Source organism: Tursiops truncatus, chromosome 2 (assembly GCF_011762595.2).
Source record: "Tursiops truncatus isolate mTurTru1 chromosome 2, mTurTru1.mat.Y, whole genome shotgun sequence".
Classification (NCBI taxonomy): domain Eukaryota; kingdom Metazoa; phylum Chordata; class Mammalia; order Artiodactyla; family Delphinidae; genus Tursiops; species Tursiops truncatus.
The window spans coordinates 44,045,812-44,065,736 of record NC_047035.1 but is presented as its reverse complement, the minus strand read 5'-3'; positions in this window follow the sequence as shown (position 1 = coordinate 44,065,736).

Below are 19,925 nucleotides of genomic sequence, written 5' to 3'. Positions count from 1 at the left end.
GCTATTTGCTAATTGTCTTTGCTGTAAATATGCAAAATATAATTAGTCATTCATAATTCTTTATGTGTTATCTAACTGTACATTTGTTTCTGAGGAACATATATTAATGTGTGGGTATTTAATGGGCTTTTTTTTTGGTGTGTGAATTCAGCTTTTTTTGAAAAACACAGTTTTAAGTAAAAATCAGGCACGTAACAGTTTTAACCCTATTCTTAGGGAAACTTGTTGTGTAAAAAATGGAGACTGAAAAATACGGAGTTATGGAGCAAATGGCAAATTAGGTAGAATTTTGAGTCTTCCATGTGAAGACACAGATGATGACATGAAGTATCTCTTATTAAGCCTTTGAATTAACCTCTTAGATAATCTCCAAGGCTACTCAGATAAATCTTTAAGCATTACCAATTTCAATTTAAGTTTTTACATATTTCTGCGGATACTTACCGGAAGGAGGAAAGAAATCCATGCATGTGCTTAAACACGCATTTTGAAGTGCTGCCAATAGATTGCTTATTATCTGTTTAAAACTGGAGGTGAACACTCTCAAATTTTTCCCATCTTAACTCTGAGTAGTTTATAAAATCTATGTAAGTGTCAGCTTGAAGGATTTTTGGAATAAGTTAATTCTTTAGTGGATGTTATGACATGATCCCACAGCGAGGTTTGGCATCTCAAAAGTGAACCATACTGGCCAGTTTTTCAGCCTCAGGAACATTTTTCTTTTTCTTTTTTTAGTAGTTGGAAACAGAACTTCGGCTAGTTTCTTCTATGGTTATCACTTCAACATGAACTAACATTGCTGAGATTGTCTCTCTGCACTCAGATTCGTTACAGTGACTGACTGGTTAAATGGACCACGTGCTTTCAAAATAGTACAGACACCAGGAGCATCGACCAATGATTCAAATTTTTCTTTTCACTTGCCTCCATAAAACCCTGCCAGTCCATCCTGCTGATGCATGTCACATTCTACTTTCTTCACCTCAAACATTTGATTTACTAACTGGTTGTACTGTTAATCCCATGTCATGACACTTCTATTCACTTCTGCTTTTCAACTGAAAGCAGCTTCCTATGAAGATAAAGCTAGGTAAAATCTATTGTAAAGAGAATAACTTGAATGCAGCTATCATATCAAAATGAAAACACACTTCTGCTCTCTTCACCCACTAGACATCCTGAATACTTTTCTTAATGTTGAAGTCAAATAGGATAGCTGATGAGGATACAACTGATGATAATTTTTTTTTTCAGAAGTAATCCTACTCTGTAATTCTGTAATTGTTCTTATTTATGTTCGGCAAATATTTTTAAATGAACATATATAAAAACAGAATGATGGCAGAGTGTGTATTAAGAAAAAAACTTGTAAACGTGCTTTAGAAAATTGTGATATGAATAAATTATATTGATTCCTGTTTATCATAAAACTTTTAAAGCCAGCACTTGCAAAAACCATAACTGTTATATAGGTTTCTTTGTTTTTATTGTGGAATTTTCTTTTCTGCTCCTTGAATGTTTTTTCTTTTGCCTTCAGAAAAGCCAAAAAACAAAAAGTGAAACGTATATTTCAAATAGCATTCCACGTACTTAGGAAAGTTGTACGGATAACACCCTCTTTACCAAAATTACGATCTTAAAAACCTCGTGTCCTGCAATGAAATGGTTTAGTTGGATGAGGTTGCAAAATGGATAATATTGTGTAAAAAGATAATAATTTCACTTTACAGTCTAAAAGAGTGAAACTGACATTGGTGAATCCTTGTAAAGAGAATGTTTCATATCTTTTATGCATGTGTTGATGGCATGAAGTAGATTTGAAACTTAAATTTCCATTTATATCTCCAAATGCTTTCATTATTACAGGAAGAAGCATGAGAATGATTTTGTTCATATTTTTTGCAAACCTATAGCATTCTCAAGTGGTTCAAATATTTAGGAATGACCGGAATATTCACTATGCTTTTGAAATGTGACTAAATGTTCAACAGAGGCAACAGGCCTCAGGAAGAAAAAAAAAGTCTAGTTTTTCACCTTAGCAAAAAAAACCAAACCAAAACAACAACAACAAAAACGCTTTGATTATATTGTGTGATATGCAAGTATGTAAAACATTGGAAAATTCTAGATTTGCCTTCGGTGATGATGAGAATCACTATCTGTCCTCCTTTACAAGAAGTTTGAGAGGGTAATCACTTGAGGGGCCTTTGGTCTTTTAAAAATAATCCTTATCAAGCACCTATTTCACAAAGAATCAAGTCAGAATAATAAACACCGTCTTCCCAGTAGCATTAGGCAGGATAAAATTCAGAAGAATGTAAATGTAAAGAGAGACTAACGTTGAATAGATGATAGGAAAGTAAGAGCTATAAATGCTTCCTATCAGTATGTTGATTGAAAAATTCATAGCTTTTTGTATCTTTCAAAATCCTAGATATTTACATAGAATTTTCCAAAATATACTTTAATCAAAAGCCTTTTTTACAAGATCTAAGAAAGGAACTATCCCAATCTTGTGGATTCTGAATTGCACGTTGTAGAAAGGAACCATCCCATTGGCCTTAGTCAATTAACTATAGGATCTCAATGTTCATACCTAATGTTAAAATACTCAAGGGAGGGGTGGGAAATGGCCCATGGGGATGTTTTAATCATGTTTATAAACTTGAGCAAATAGTAACTATATTATATATATTTACACATTACATGTGTGTGTGTATATATACCTATATATATATACACCTTTATTTATTCTAACCTTCCTTATGAGGAGACAGAGTTTGATCTAAATCAATTAAATAATGAAATATCCCAATGGTAATCAGTATGACCTCCATGAATTCCTGTCCCTTTATTTTCACATTGTCTGTTAATTAGAATTTGAAGTCAAGAGATAAGATTAGTTCATTTATCTTTTTTTTTATGTCTAAGCACTTCTTCCTTTTTCTTCCTTTTCAAAAATTTTGCAACCTTTTACTGTTTAATCAATTTCTGTCACATGGTGCCTTTATTCATCCCCTGAAAAATGGTCTCAGATGATCATCTGAAGAGCCAAACCTAAAATATCCTACTTTCTAGAAATAAAAACTGCATCTTCTTCTCCGGCTTTTGACAATATCTTTGGGCTGGGGGAAAATTATCTGCCTAAGAAAAAACAAACACTCCTTCTACTGTGTGTTTGTGTTTGCATGGATCAATTGTGAGGCAAACAACATTCATTGACAGTTGCTGGCCATGAGTCTGCCTGTTTGAAATACCTTAGTCAGGAGAAGTACCACAAACTGAACCGAACAATCTCTCACAAAACATCTGCAACCATCTGACCCTGGCCTTAACCTTTAAATCTATCTTTTCATATTCATCTCAAAAGACCTTGTCAATGGCCAAGGAGACTCAAGAAAAGGATTCTTCAACAAACAAAAAAGATACAGAGGAAATTCAACCCAGATTAGGTGGCAGAAGATAATACAGTTTGCTCATTTTTATTCTGCTGCTCAAACTGGAGTTGAATTCATTTTCACTTTATCTTTATTCATGTTATTTAAACATAACATTCATTAGGATTGTGAACTGCAACAGATAGAAGAGAACAAAACTACTCGCCAAATTTGTTGGGCATCTGTTCCCACTAGAGGCGGCCCTTTGCCAGCTCCACATCATGTCATTTTTTTCCCCTGAATTCATTTCAAAGTCAGTCCATCAGTTTATGAACTGTTTCATCAAACTTGTCATTAACCAAGTGAAACATTTAATTTGTATTAACAAAAATGGGGCAAATAATTAGTACAGGGATTAACCATTTTACTTTTTTAAAATTCTTATTTATTAAATGTGTTCATTGTTGACATAATTTCTTTCTGTGACACTATCTGGTTTCACCGGAAATAATGGGGAACCTTTTTTTTTTTGTAATGAAATACTTATGAACTGATGGCCACTTAAAAAATACATACAAATATCTGGATCTCACAGCTTCCACCAGTAACTGCTCATTTCTAGTCACCATCTTCATTAAGATAGAAGCATAGATTCCCCAAAAGCAAAGAGACTGAATGAACCAACTGGCCAGAGAATTATGAGAAAAAAACCATAGCCATATCAAGTATCAAAGGAGATTTTATTTTCAGTTTTGAATAAACCTAACGTTTCATCTTAGAGTCTAACCATATTCTAACAAATGGCAAAGATAACTTACCACGAAGAGCTCTTCTCTTCCCCGCACTTGTCTACAATACTTATTTCCATTTTTCCACCACAAAGTTGCTATTTATATAACACATGGATTAGAAATGGAACCATTGCTGTTCATTGGGATTTTTGCTCTCAGGAAGTCATCATCTTGTGCAATTGCCGTGACCGTGACCTCATTGGGCACTTGTCGGCCTAGCTATGACAATTTGTTAATGAACTAGTTTTGTTTTTAATTGCTTACTTAATTACGGAGTACCAACATGATAGCATTTCTAATTTGTATCATAATTGCCTGCAGAGATGAAATGTTGGTGTCTATCATATGCTTGCTTCTAACCGTCTCTTGTTCATGGAAAATTTTCCAGAGATATCTTCTTTAATATGATGATGTGGTACCAGCTATATGAATGTTTTCCTCATAAATGCAATTGTGTCTGTAAAATAATTTCAATGTCTCTCTCTCTATGAGTGTATAGAAACATGTATATATAAAGTTATTTAAAAATGTGTACTTTCAATAAGATAAAAGTACATAGACATGCAAAAAATACCTATCATTGCCTAAATAACAAACGCTGGCATTTTGACAATGATATCTATGACCATAACCGTTTTAAAGAATAGTTTATAAAAGTAGTTCATTTAAACTATTGGAGGTTCTCCTCACTCTTGCATTAGCATTATTGCTACTGTATAGAATGTTTAAGATTTACCACTGGTGTGTGTTATATGAACCAGTTTTCAGCATTTTTCAAGTCCATCGAGAAAAGATGAGGACGATAATTCTTTAAAATCAAATCACTAATCTAACAACACTTCTTTCTTGTCATGACCTAAATTTGAAAAATTCAGAGAATTAAACCAAGTCTCTTTTAAGATAAAGAAAAGTGGAAAGTAGGCTTCAGAAAGGAAGTCATGGTAGAGTCCACTAAGGTCACCGTTGACCTATGTCCTTCTCAATGAATTTTCTTCTTTACAGTTAGTTCCCCGTGGAAAAATATATTGAATGCAAAACATTAGTTATGGGCCCAACAGCACTGTTGAAAACATGTGTAGCTGATGTATGTTTCCCCCCAAAAATACAAGTATTGGCCTGTTCATTGTCATCTACACAAAGAACTGAGTCCTAAAATCCTTTACTCAACTAAATTCTTAATAAGTAAACTGAGACTAACCCTCTAATACCAGATTTGTTAAACAACATGATTTAGGTCCTTGCTATTCATGCACCTTGTACAACTAAAATGACTGGTAAAGCTAGAATCATGAAAGAGTCATTTTATGTAGCTGTTAAATTCCTCTCAAATCTCCTTGCAACTTAACGAGTAAAGAAAGCTCAATGTATAATGCCGGCTAATGTGGTTTATGCTAGAAAATAGTATCAACCTATCTTTGTAGCTTATCTAAGCCAGGATAATACTTTTAGCCTTTATAGTAGACCCAACTCCATTTTTTCAACTCTTGACTATGTATTTCCTGAAATCCTTTTCCAAAGAGTTAAATTGGATGTGAAATCTGTACTCGGCTACGGAGCTGTCTTTGTTCTAAGGCTCGCCAGCAAAGCCTCGCCTCTGTATCACTTTCATGGCGTTCTGATTGAGCTTGACAGACTGACAGGAAAGCAAAGGGAGGCAATTCCAAACTGAATGAGAGTCTTTTTCAGCCACACAGCAGCCTCCTCCTTAGCCCCTAAGAAAAAGAGGTAACAGATGCCGATAGCAAAGCATCTCTAACAAAGTCCTAACTTTGATGCGGGCAGAAGAAGAACAAAATGTAAAAGATTGTCTCAGTGCAGGAAAACCTTGAATGGAACACAAAGGAAGCAAAATGAGAAAAATTGTTGTGCAGAAAATGGCTGGGAGAGTTATGTAGCTGCAGTGCATTGAAGAAATCATTTTCCTCTTAAAAGCGGTCAGGTCTTCAAAATCTGCTCTGCCAAGCACGGTGCAATGGGAATCCTTACATTATGTGGGGCCCAAGCAAAAGGTGATTAAAGACACTGTGATTGCTTGGAGGATGTTCATGCGAACTAATGCACCGTTCTTTGGGTGGAAAGCAAAATTCCGTTCAAAAGACAGCTTTGGGGGCTTCCCTGGTGGCGCAGTGGTTGAGAGTCCGCCTGCCGATGCAGGGGACGCGGGTTCGTGCCCTGGTCCGGGAAGATCCCACATCCCGCCGAGCGGCTGGGCCCGTGAGCCATGGCCGCAGAGCCTGCGCATCCGGAGCCTGTGCTCCGCAACGGGAGAGGCCACAACAGTGAGAGGCCCGCGTACCGCAAAAAAAAAAAAAAAAAAAAAAATCAGCTTTGCAGTATACTCATTACCTTTGTACTCTGGGAAGCATATTTTTTCTGATTGAAAAAAATTACTAGTTATCATTTTTTTCTTCAATATATTCTATAATGAAGTGAGTTGGAGCATCCTTGCTTTATACTGCTTTATACTATCAGCATCTTGGCCTTGTCAAAGAATGACTTCCGAGGGTACATTGATCTCTGAAAAGGAACTTATTTAGTTGCATTAAAAAATTTATTGTAAGATATAAACATTAAAAAATTTATACTAGTCTCTCTTACTTCTTAAGGAACTGATTTAAAATATCAATGTCTTTGCAATCTGCCTTAACCCTTGTGGCAAGAACACGAACCAAAGTAGACAAAGTCTATCCAGTTGGACCAGAGCATCACTAATGCCCATATAGAGCTGAGCCCATTGATTAGATAAAGACTGGGAAACATGAGTGGTCCCCTTGCATCCACATACAAGCCCTGGGATTAGAACACCAGGTCCTGAGAGTTTGTAGAAGTAAATCACTCCTTTAGTGGTAGGAGTGGGAGACATAAAGGGAGAGCAGAGTCTCGTGGTGCTCTTGTTTGTACTTGTCTTCATTTATTTTCAGGGACTAAAAAAAAAATCAATACGATATAAAGATTGCTGTACTCTATCATGTAAAATAGTGGGGAGCATTTAAATGAAGAATTCCTTCCTTGATAATCCTCAGTGGCTGATGTGCTTGGTAAAGCTCTGTGAATTCAAAGCTCAGCGACATGATAAACATCCCCTAAGGAGTCGTTATTGGCTATCGTGATATCTCTATGCTGGTGGCACGGCAGTATAAATAGTACAAGCATCAGTCCTTATTACAGGCCAAACCCATGCGTGATCCTGGTTTACTACACGGAGCACATTTGTTTTTTGATACTAATATCACAGATAATTTTTTCTTTGAGACTATTTTTTAGACCAGTTTTAGGTTCACAGCAAAATTGAACAGGAAGTACAGAGAGTTCTCATAGACCCCCTTCCCCACATATGCACAGCCTCCACGACTATTGACATCCCCTACCAGAGGAATGTCTAAAGTACAGATTTTGTGGATTCTTTTTCCTCTGGAAATTTTATGACTTTCTTTTTTCTCTCAAATATGATAATGCTGCTTTGTCTCAGGTTGAAATGTTTTAGTTGCATACTTAGACTAAATTAAAGGTGAGTTAGAGTCTATGAAAATAAAGCTTAGACCAGGAACATAGTTGGAGCAAAAGATGGTGGGAGCAACATTAAAGCTATCTGCACGTTTTGCTAGAATTATGGTTGAAAATGTACTAAAGATAAAAGAGATAAGGAAAACATCAGAATAACCTGGAGCTCTAGAACTCCTAGTTTAACTTATAAATGATTATCTATCTGTACTAAAATGAAGCTTGTGTATATTTAACTGATGATTATATGTTGAGTGCATATACTGTAACTGACATGCACAGATACCTAATTCATATATGAGACCCTCTTGTAGGTTAACATGTTTACCTCTATATGAGTTCTCATATATTTAAGATGCTAGAAAATTAACAGTGACTTAAATCATGTCTCTCATACACTCATATACAGGTTATACTATTATGTTTTCCAGATAATTAATGTCCTCTGTCTATATGTGACATGATTTGATTTCCTCTAAAGATAGCTAATGAGATAAAACAGGCACTATGAACCGGTTCAATCAACCACCTAATCTTGCACATGAAACATTAAACAGAAAGGAAGCATCTGCAATTAGCAAATTGCTTTGATGTGACTAAATATCTGGCTCTCTGCATCATCAACATTGTGGGTCTAAGTCCCAGATGAAGCGGCTGATCTAGACGTGCTGAATGTAAATATAAAGAGCACATGTTTCCTCGTGGAGCTCGCTTCTTGAGGATGCCAGCGCTACTCAATTCAGCAGAGCTCAGGGGCTGCGGACAAGGTGTGGAGAAGGAAGGGGGACAGGGAGAAGTGACCTCACTGTTCATCTGACAGATCTTTGTTTCCTTCCTGAAAGAGAGAAAACAGAGCACATTTCCAAAACGCAGAAGGGTGTTGCATTGCTGAATAAGATGCTGAAAATGCAGAACTGGTTAGGGGATGGCTGTCCCCTACATACGTACTCAACATATAATTACCAATTGAATATACAGATGTTTTATTTTAGCATAGATAGATAATCATTTATTAAACTAGGAGTTCTAGAGCTCCAAGTTATTCTCATGTTTTCCTCATCCAGATCTTATCCTAACGGTGAATCTGGCCATTGGGTCAGTGTAACATGGATCTGAAAAACTCCCACACCAAATTCTTCACTGTCTGCTTGACAAAATTCCAAGGTTTACCCAGGAAGTGGATGGAAGAACATACCTTCTCTTTCCCAATGGCACAGATGTGACTGTGGGCAAAGCCATATGGAGAGAACCAATGGCCATAAAGACAAAATCTTTGACATGTAAATGCTCATTTAGGAAAATAATATTAATTTTTTATTATATGCTAGTCACTATTCTAATTGCTTTCCATGGGTCATCTCATTTAATCATCTCAAAAAATGTGCAGGAGGTATTATTTTTATCACTCTAACAGAATTTTTTTTTTTTATCACTAATTAACAGATGAGGAAGCAGAGGCAGAGGAAGGTCCAACAACTTGTACAAGGTTGCCTGGTCCCTTGGTAGATGGTGCAGCTGGGATATAAGTGCAGTCTGGCTCTGACGCCCGTGCCCTTCACTGCTATACAGCAGCTGCCAGGATTCCTAAGGTCAGAAGATGCGCTGGCTAACAGAAGGATAAAATAAGATTGGCATACTGGGAAAAAACAACAACTGGAACGTCAGCATTTTGAAAAGCAGCTCGATTTATGGGGGAACTGATCGTCATGTCCAGACACTGAAAGTGAATATTTCTAGGTGTGATCACTACCAGGAAAGTAACGCCCCTTAAGTGATTAGGAAAGAGAAGCGGGGACAGCTGGAGCCACAGGCATCTGACAGGCTGAACACTACAGCGTAGTTGCTAGGTGCCCGGAACTCTCTAGGTGCCCAGAGCATCATCTTCAGTCCCCTTGACAACACTGGGAGGTAGATGTCAAAGCCCTGGAAGTTTTCGGTGTACAGAAAAGTTGTTCAGATAGTATAGAATTCCCATAGTTCCCATATACCCCCCTCCCCCCAGTTTCCCTTATTATTAACATCTTACATTAGCATGGTACCTTTGTTACAATTCACGAGTGGATGTGATATGCTATTATTAACTAAAGCCCACCATTTACATTAGGGCTCACTCTTTGTGTTACACAGTTCTGCGAGCCTTGACAAATGCATAGTGTCACGTATCTAGTAATACAGTATCATACAGAATAGTTTCATGCCCTAAAAAACCCCCTGTGGTCTAGCCATTTATTCTTCTCTTTCTCCCTTCCCTTTGTCAACCGTTTGGTTTTTTTTTTACTGTCTCTATAGTTTTGCCTTTTCCAGAACGTCATATAGTTGGAATCATACCGTAGGTAGCCTTTTCAGACTGGCTTCTTTCACTTAGCAAGGTGCATCTCAGGTTCTCCATGTCTTTTCAAAGCTTGATAGCTCATTTATTTTTATCACAGAATAATATTCCATTGTATGGGCATGTTTATCCATTCACCCACTGAAGGACATCTTGGCTGTAAAGCCCCATTTTTTTAAATGTGGGAATGGAAACTCAGAAAAGTTATCATGTGTCTGAGTTTCCAAAGCTAGAAAGAGGCAGAGCCAGAACTTCTGGTCCAAGGCTAGGGCTTTCCTCCTCTGTGACAGATGCTTGAGGAGGATTAGGAAAAAACTGGGGTGGGCGGCAAGTAATAGTATAAAGTGAGGTACTTGGTTAGTCAAACCACATGTCTCATTTTCCTTCTAAGTTGTCCCGCTGTATTTTCATTGTGCAAAATGTATGCTTGTAGAAGAGCTACCCCAGCAGAGTCATACAGACATCTCCCTAAAAGTGAGAGCTCTGCTCTGCCAGAAAAGTTGCTTCAGGGAAGACAAATACTCTATACCCTGGGCCCCTGGTTGACAAAGTGAAATATCTTGGTAGCGTTGACCGGCAGATTACCATCTGAAGGAGTATTGTTTTCAGAAGCCCTGCAAAGGATTTATTGACTGCACAAATTACCACCAAAACTCCCATGGGACCTTCATTCCTCTCATTTAAGGGATTTGAATACCTGTTAAGGGTCCAACCCCCTGTGGGGAGAAAGCAGTTCTGCCTTACTGTGAATAAGGCACCGAAAGCCAAGTGAGAAGGTGAGAGGCAGAGGGAAAGAAGATGAAAGAGGGAGCAGCACGGGGCTGGATGCTGGTAGGAGTCACTATCCCTAAGCTAAGCCAGCTGTTTCCTTCTATGAGGAGGAACCCACACTGGTGTAACCCTGTGGGTCTCCTGGGCTCTCACTCATGCCAACAGTGAGGGTTGATTGCTGAAATCTGTGAAACTCATCCCCTTCCTCTCCTCTTCTCTTAGGAGTGAGCCGCCAGACACAGCACTCTCCCATCCTTCTCTCTGCGGTACGTGTCACAGGAGGCCTGTCCCAGGCAGAAGGCCTCTGGCCATCCAGCGCAGCCTGTACCTGTGGGTGGGGGCAGGTAGAGGTCTGCTCATCTCTGTGTTCAGTACTAGAAAATATGGTCCGCTGATAAAAGCCACACTCTCCAATATCAGCTTTGCCAGTGATAAAGGTGGCATTTTGGTCTATGTCTGCTTTACTATTATATTTTATCTATTTCTAGTTGGTTCAGAATTAATAAGGAGAAGGAAAGTGATATTTTTGGGGTGCTCATCAAACCCAATTCATGGGAAACCAGAGACTACCTTTATTCCTTTACAAGTGTCCTTATTTATGGCTTTTTCCCCAAGGACGGCTTGAACTTTGACAAGAGATGGAGTAAGGAGATAGAGGGTGACAGTTTTGAGGAGAGTCATCAATAATGATTATAACTACTATTGCCTCGTTGAATTCTTATGGAAGTACAGTATGTCCCCTACATACGAACAAGTTCCGTTCCAAGAGTGCGTTCGTAAGTCCAGTTTGTTTGTAAGTCCAACAAAGATAGCCTAGGTACCCAACTAACACAATCAGCTATATAGTGCTGTACTTAATGGGTTTATAACACTTTTCACACAAATAATCCATAGAAAACAAACACAAAAATAAAACATTTTTAGGCTTACAGTACAGTACCTTGGAAAGTACAGCGGTACAGTACAACAGCTGGCATACAGGGACTGGCATCGAGTGAACAGGCAAGAAGAGTTACTGACTGGAGGAGGGAGAGGAGGTGGGAGATGGTAGAGCTGAAGGATCGTCAGCGATAGGAGATGGAGGGCGAGCTGCAGTTTCACTCACGCCTGACGCTGATGGTGCAGGTTCAGGTTCCTTGCTGGAACCAGATGCACGTTCACATCTTTGAAAGTTCGCAACTTGAAGGTTCAACTGTAGGGGACTTACTGTAATACCTGTGATGCTCATACTGTTATACCTATTTATTGACAAAAGGCAGAGGGACTCACCCAAGGTCACATAAATAGTAAGTGGCTCATCAGATTCTCGTTGATTCCAAACCCTCTGCTTTCCCACTGCATTTCTCTGAGGAGTGTTATGTCTTCTTTCTCAATGTTCTTTTCATCTCCCCTTCCCTCCGTACATACTGCCACTTTCCCTACCTCTGGCTCATGTCTGGTTTGTCACCCTAGGCCCCCTCAATCCCTAGCCTTCCACTGAGTCCATTCTGTACACTACTGCAAGGCTAGCCCTCCTAAAACTTGATTGAATTTGTGCTTTTCCAGATCCAAGATCATTCTCATTTGTTCCCTCAGCTCCTAAAATATGACTGTCCCATGAAGAAATAGAGTACTCATCAATAGCTCTAATTTAGAGCCCCAGATCTGACCTGGTATGAACTATTTACACTGAAGTCTATATATAAGTCTATCTCATCCTTCTTTGAATAATAACACTCATTTTTCCCCTCCCATGATAGTGATTATAATTCACTAAGTGATCCCATTTCTTAATGTGGAATTATAAACTGTCCCCTTGTGGGAGCACTTCACACCCTACAATATTTACTTGTCCTTGAACTTCTCTGTAAACTCTTCAAGGGAGGAGATCACAGATGTATCCCCTGGGCCCATCAGAGTGCAGGGAAGATAGAAATTGCCCCATAGATATCTGTTAAATGAATTAAATGAGTTCCCTTTTGCATTTCTTACAGTCTTAGGTATGATAGTTCCAACTTAATATGTGGTCCTTAAATGCTTTTGAATAAATGAAAAAAATACTTATTTTAAAAACTTCAAATAGATAAAATATTGATCTTGTCTCTTTCCTAAATACTTCACCCAAACTTTGCAAATATGATTTGAAATTATGTAACTTTTTGGGGGGGTAAATGGCCGCAAGGATCACGTTGGTACCTTCATTTTCAGTCTAGCTCTGTTACTTACTAGCTGTGGGTTCTAGGGAAAATTATTGAAACTGTCTATAACTTTTTTCCTACCTGGGAACAATAATAGTAAGGGTTTGTTTGTTTGTTTCAGTGAAGATAAAGAGTCATTATATTAAAATGCTTAGAATTATGCCTATCTCAAAGTAGACAATAAATATTAGTAGTTATTATTATTGATAGAACAATCATAATGAATGATACAGGCACTTTATTTATTTTTTATGACAGTCAAATGTTTATTCTGGATTATCTATTTCATTATTACAATGTGGTTTTAATGTAATTTTAATGCCTTTTTATTTTATTATAAAATATATATTTATCAGAGTATAATTGCTTTACAATGTTGTGTTAGTTCCTGCTGTACAACAAAGTGAATCAGCTATATGTATACATATATCCCCATATCTCCTCCCTCTTGTGTCTCCCTCCCACCCTCCCTATCCCACCCCTCTAGGTGGTCACAAAGCACCAAGCTGATCTCCCTGTGCTATGCAGCAGCTTCCCACTAGCCATCCATTTTACATTTGATAGTGTATATGTGTCAATGCTACTCTCTCACTTCATCCCAGCTTCCCCTTCCCCCCTGTGTCCTCAAGTCCGTTCTCTACAACTGCATCTTTATTCCTGCCTTGCCACTAGGTTCATCAGTACCACTTTTTTAGAGTCCATATATATGCGTTAGCATGCTGTATTTGTTTTTCTCTTTCTGACTTACTGCACTCTGTATGGCAGACTCTAGGTCCATCCACCTCATTACAAATAACTCACTTTCGTTCAATTTTATGGAAGAGTAATATTCCATTGTATATATGTGCCACATCTTCTTTATCCACTCATCTGTCGATGGACACTTAGGTTGCTTCCCTGTCCTGGCTATTGTAAATAGAGCTGCAGTGAACATTGTGGGACATGTGGTACGGGCACTCTCGATGTAGCAAATTTCTAAAACTACAAGGGACAGGAAAGATTTGTTCTTGAATTTGTGTCTTACAGCCTGTCACCCTTTGAGATCCTTCTACCTTCTTCTCTACCTTAACCATTATCTTTAGTCTTCAGAGATTTTTGGAGACTTGCTGAGGTTTTTGCTCTGATGAGAATGTTTTGGTTTAGGGGACAGTTTTCTTTGGACAGGACCACCTGCAAGTGACTTTTGAAGCCCGTGCTAAGCAGATAGCATTCACTGGATTAGCAGTGGGAGTAGCAACGATGGTATGACATGGAAAATAGTAGACTAGTAAGCAGCCACTGGAATTTAGAGGTAGCTGGAGAAATACAATACTCTGGTTAAATAACATTTAGTTCTTCAAGTAGGAGATGGGACATTGGGGAAATGAGAGAAATTTCTAAGTCTCTAGGAGAAAAAAAATGAACAACTTGGAAGGTTGATACTGACATTATCCTTCCATTTCCTAAAAGATCTTTAAAAAGAAAACCTTTGCTGATTAACTTCTAGGCATTATATTGGTTGCCCTAAGATGCATCCATATCTATTGTTTTTAGGTGATCTATACCCTTGGTAGAGAAACTAGAGTGAAGCCCACAGATGTGCCTGATGGAACCAAGATCAGGAAGAGTAATCAAGAGCTCAGTACACAGTACCGTGGCAACTCAGGGTAAAAGCCTTAGAATGTGTGTCTTCTTTAACTCACACTTTCACACCTAATAATTCTCTCTGAAAATATATTTGTATAAGTGGGCAAAACTCAATGTAAAAGGAAATTTACCGGGGCTTCCCTGGTGGCGCAGTGGTTGAGAGTCCGCCTGCCGATGCAGGGGACACGGGTTCGTGCCCCGGTCCGGGAAGATCCCACATGCCGTGGAACGGCTGGGCCCGTGAGCCATGGCCGCTGCGCCTGCGCGTCCGGAGCCTGTGCTCTGCAATGGGAGAGGCCACAACAGTGAGAGGCCCGCGTACCGCTAAAAAAAAAAAAAAAAAAAAAAAAAAGGAAATTTACCACAGCAAATCACACCACAGCAAACCTAATAGCAAATTATATGAAGTAATTTAACATCCAATAATAGAGGATTAGTTCAATCAATTTTGGGACATCTATCAATTGTGTGCTATAGCCATTTAAAACAATAATGTAAATGTATGTTTACTGACATAGGGAGATGCTTGCGGTATATTGTTAAGGAATAAAACAGTACGTAAATTTTGACTGTGCTGTAAATGTACATATTATATGTGTGGATATAATTGCCTGGAAGTGTATTTGCCAAAATGTTAATAATGATGACCTCTGAATATATTCAGATAAATTTAAAATATTTATCTGTAGTTAAATTTTTTTCTACAGAGTATTACCTGTATGATAAAAGTGAAAAACAAAAACATAAACAGATAACCTGGTGAGCAGCTGAGGCAGAATGTCTGGGTTCCCATTCGGAGGCCAATGGAGGATTGAAGAAGCAGCTGTTCTGGTCTCAAACCTAGAGTTGAGTACATACCTCGTCTGCAATACTTCTCCTTTACCAAGAGCAGTTAGGGTCTTTTACTAAAACTATGCTTCATGCACCATGCGCTTCATCAAACTGGTAAAGAATTAGTCGTTTACAATACCTCTAATGACTAAACAGGTAAAATGGTCAAAATAACATCTTAACCTGTCTCCCCCATTGGATGGTCAGCTTCATGAAGAGCAGGGCTCACATTCGCTAGTTTGCATCTACCATAGGCACTTACAGAGGTGATCAGCCTTCAGTGGGTGCCTCGTATTTGCTACTTAAAGAGAGAAAAACAGCATTAATTAGTTATTCAACAGATGCTCTTTGATCACTCAACTGAACTATATCCTTTATCATTAAATCTGAAGTTCTAACATTTGGCATCTCATCTCTTTATTGAGACACGTTCATTGGTCTATTCGTAGTTAAGAGAATTCATCTTATTTACAGTTGGCGGGCCATTTCAGTTATCCATGGCAGAAGAAAATTTGCCTCTGTCAAAATAGTGCAAGTAACTTGAGAATTCCTTTCCTGGTGATATCTTTACCCAGTGTTTTGTTTTGTTTTTGTTTTTTGTAAGTCTTTTCTTTCTCTACTTTTACTCTCTTAAAAAGTTCAATACATTAAAAAAAAAAATGATGAACCCTAAACTATTTCTAATTTCCTGAACTGTGAACCAGTATTACCAGTCACCCTCTGGAGATCCTATATGAGGGTCTCATAGACACTTCAGACCCTAAACTGAACTCAACATATTCCCTAGGAATGCAGTTTCTTATCCTCAAATCCTTAACATACAAATGGTGCGATATCTCTTCAATTCTCTGGTCCAGAAATTTAGAATCATCCTAAGTCCCTTAGGATTCCTCCATTGAATTCATCCGTCAAATAAATCTCAAAGTCCAATCGGTTCCACCTGCTAAATAATTCAGTTCCATCCCCTTTTCTCTATTCCTTCTGCAATTCATTGATTGAACAAATACTTATTAAGCAGCTACCATGCTCCAGGCACTGTGCTCTATGCACTGGGGTTACAGTGGTGAGCAAAACAGTCTCTGCCCTCGTGGAGCCTATAATGTAGCAGGAGAGACATAATAAACAAAGTTATCTTATGTATCAATTTCGGGTGACTGATAAATGCAACAAAGACGAAGCAGAGAGTTAAGGGAAGGGAGTATGTTGGATAGGATGGTAAAGCACGGCCTGTTTGTGGAGTGGACATTTGTGCAGGAAAACTTGAAGGATGTGAAGGGTGAGCTATCTGAAGTTCTAGGGGAAGAGCCACTCTGGCAGAGAGAAAAGAAAATGCAAAGATCTGAGGTGGGAAAAAGTTTAGAGTGTCCTAGAAGGCTAATGTGTCTGGAGTGGAGTGAGTGAGAGAGGAACGATGAAGTTGAGAGCCAGTCAGGGGCCAGGCATGCAGGGGACGTCTACCACTTGCAAGAAGTTAAGACTTTTCTTAAGTACGATGGGAAGATATTCAAGGTCTTGAGGAAGGGAGTGACATCATTTGACTTACATTTTTGAAAGACAACCCTGACTACAATGTGGACAAGACTGTTGGAAGGCAAGAAAGAAACCAGAAGGTCAACTAGGAAGCTATAGAAATCCAGGTAAGAGATGAGGGAGCTGGTAGCTGTTTGTGGAGGTAGTGAGAAGTGACCAGATTTAGGTGTGTTTTGAAAGAAGAGCAGGTAGGACTCACAATAGATGGAAGGGATGGTAGGGAGGGAAAGAGACCAATCAGAACGACACCAAGGTGTTTAGCCTGAGCCAGATACCTCAATATAACTTGTTAAACAATCTATCTTTTTGCCTATCAGGAGAAAAGTGTCTTTCTCATGTACTGACTTCCCTTGTAAATGTGGATTTATTTCTGGGTTTTCTGTTCTGTTTCTTTGATCAGTACCACACTCTTTTAATTCCTAATTTAAAATTAAAATTATAAATGTATTATCAAGTTATATATTATGTAATATATTATAAAGAAAATTATCAATATATAATAAAAATTAATTTTCTACTCATTTTCAGCTCTGTTTTGGTTATTCTCACATGCTTATTCTACAAATAAATTTTAGAATCACTTTTATCAAGTTTGTCAAAAAAGACCTGCTAGGAATTTGATTGTTTTTGTATTGTATTTATAGCTTAGTCTATAATAACATTTTAAAATATTGTTTTTCTTTCCATGTTTAGAATGTCCTTCTGTAAAGTTTTATAATTTCCTTAATACAAACCATACTCATTTCTTGTTATTTTTTTCTTTTGTGAATGGGTAACTACTTTATCTGTTTTACTTTCTAACTAGTTATTGCAGGCAACTAAGAAAGTTATTACTTAGTATATTTGTATTTTAAACCAGATAATCTACTGAATTCTCTCATGTTTCTAATAGTTTTTCAGATGATTCACTTGGGTTTTTCAAGACTGTAATCTTTATAATCTGCAAATAATGAACTTCTGTGTCTTCCTACCCAATATTTATGCTTCTTATCTATTCTCTCATCTAATTACATTGGTGAGCACTTCAAGAACAATCATTAAATAATTGTGGTGATAACGAGTACTCTTGTCTTGTATCTGGCTCTAATGAGACTACTTCTGGGTTTCCACCAGTAAGTATTACACTGGCTGTTACTTTGTGACACACAAGATATATATGAAATATCTTTTTAAATATATGACTTAAAAAGTTTTGTTCTATTATCACAATATTAAGATCTTTTAAAAAGCCATTTTTTGGGGGGACAGCAAATATTGAACTAGTCATGTGAGTTTTTTTTTTTTTTTTTTTTTTTGTGGTACGCGGGCCTCTCTCTGTTGTGGCCTCTCCCGTTGTGGAGCACAGGCTCCGGACGTGCAGGCTCAGCGGCCACGGCTCACGGGCCCAGCCGCTCCGCGGCATGTGGGATCTTCCCAGACCGGGGCACGAACCCGCGTCCCGTGCATCGGCAGGCGGACTCTCAACCACTGCGCCACCAGGGAAGCCAGGAAGTTTTTTTTTTTAATTAAAAATTTTTTTTTTATTGAAGTATAGTTGATTTACAATGTTTCAGGTATACTGCAAAGTGATTCAATTATACATATACATTTATGTATCTACTCTTTTTCAGATTCTTTTCCATTATAGATTATTATAAGATATTGAATATAGTTCCCTGTGCTATACTGTAGTCCTTGTTGTTGAATCACATGGTTTTAATTCTCTGATCTATTTATACAATAAGGTTTCTTAATAGATTTTATATTATTGAACTATCTTTGGAAGTCTGGAATTACCCCTAATTGGTTATAATATGTTCTTACTTCATTCTACTACGTATATAGTAAAATGTGCTAATTTTTTACTTGGTATTTTACGTCTTATTCACAAATGAGATTAGTGTGTTTCCTATTTACATCTGGCATGCCCCAAATTGCACATTCCAGCAAAATGTGGGATTAAAATGGTCTTTGCTCCTGCACCCACCTAGCCCCGTGGGCTGACAGCAGCCTGTGGTAATGCCCATATAACGTGGCTGTCACACAATCAGCCTAGTGGCCGATATACTTTCTTAGCACCTTCTTTAAATAAATGAGTGTTGGGCCTGGTGGTCTCCTCACCACAACTAGAGAAAGCCCGTGCACAGCAAAGAAGACCCAATGCAGCCAAAAATAAATAAATAAGTTAATTAATTAAAAAAAAAGAAATCAGTTCCTGCCCTCACAGAGCTTTGAGGCTAGAAGATGGAAAAGCTCTTCATCCTCCCATCTGTATAGAGAATTTGCATTTTTATGGTTTGTATGTAAAATCAAATGTGACACCTCTTCATATGGGAGCAAGTATGGGGATCTGAATTCCCGCTGTACAAGTTCATCTCTGTTCTGAAGTCATAAACCTCCCTCCCTTTAAAAAAATGGATTTGAAATGTATTTTCTGAAGTTAATTTATATCAGAGAAATTTCCGGAAGCACTGCCTGGGCCTGCGGGGAAAGTTAAGCATAAGCATCCCTCCTTGAGGCTTCATTTCAACACTCCACAGGTCCATTTGCAACGTGTGCTTTGAATCTGATTAGTTACATAATAACTCTTTACAGTTTTATACAGTGTGGCACCTTTCTTTGGATGAGCTTAAAGTGTTTTACAGCCATTATCCTATTAACCTTCACCCTAGGGAGTGTTGGGGGTGGCATACAATATGTTATCATCTTTCTTTTCTAGAAGGGACATGATGGCACAAGGAAGTCAAGGAATTTGAGCAATAGTACATATGAAGTTGGGGGGAACCGGGTACAGAAACAGGTTTCGCGAAGAGGCTTTTGCTGTTCTGGCATAAACCTCTCTGCTTCCCTCTATCAGAAGGTACCAAGCAGGCTAAGTGGTGATACTGAAGGTTTTTCTGTGTCAGAAAGTATGGGTTGAATATATGCTGGGAGAAAGCAGCAGATGAGTTAAGTGAAAGCAACCAGGGCGATAGAGAGCTGTTGAATAAACTTCTTCAAACACTCTGCATAT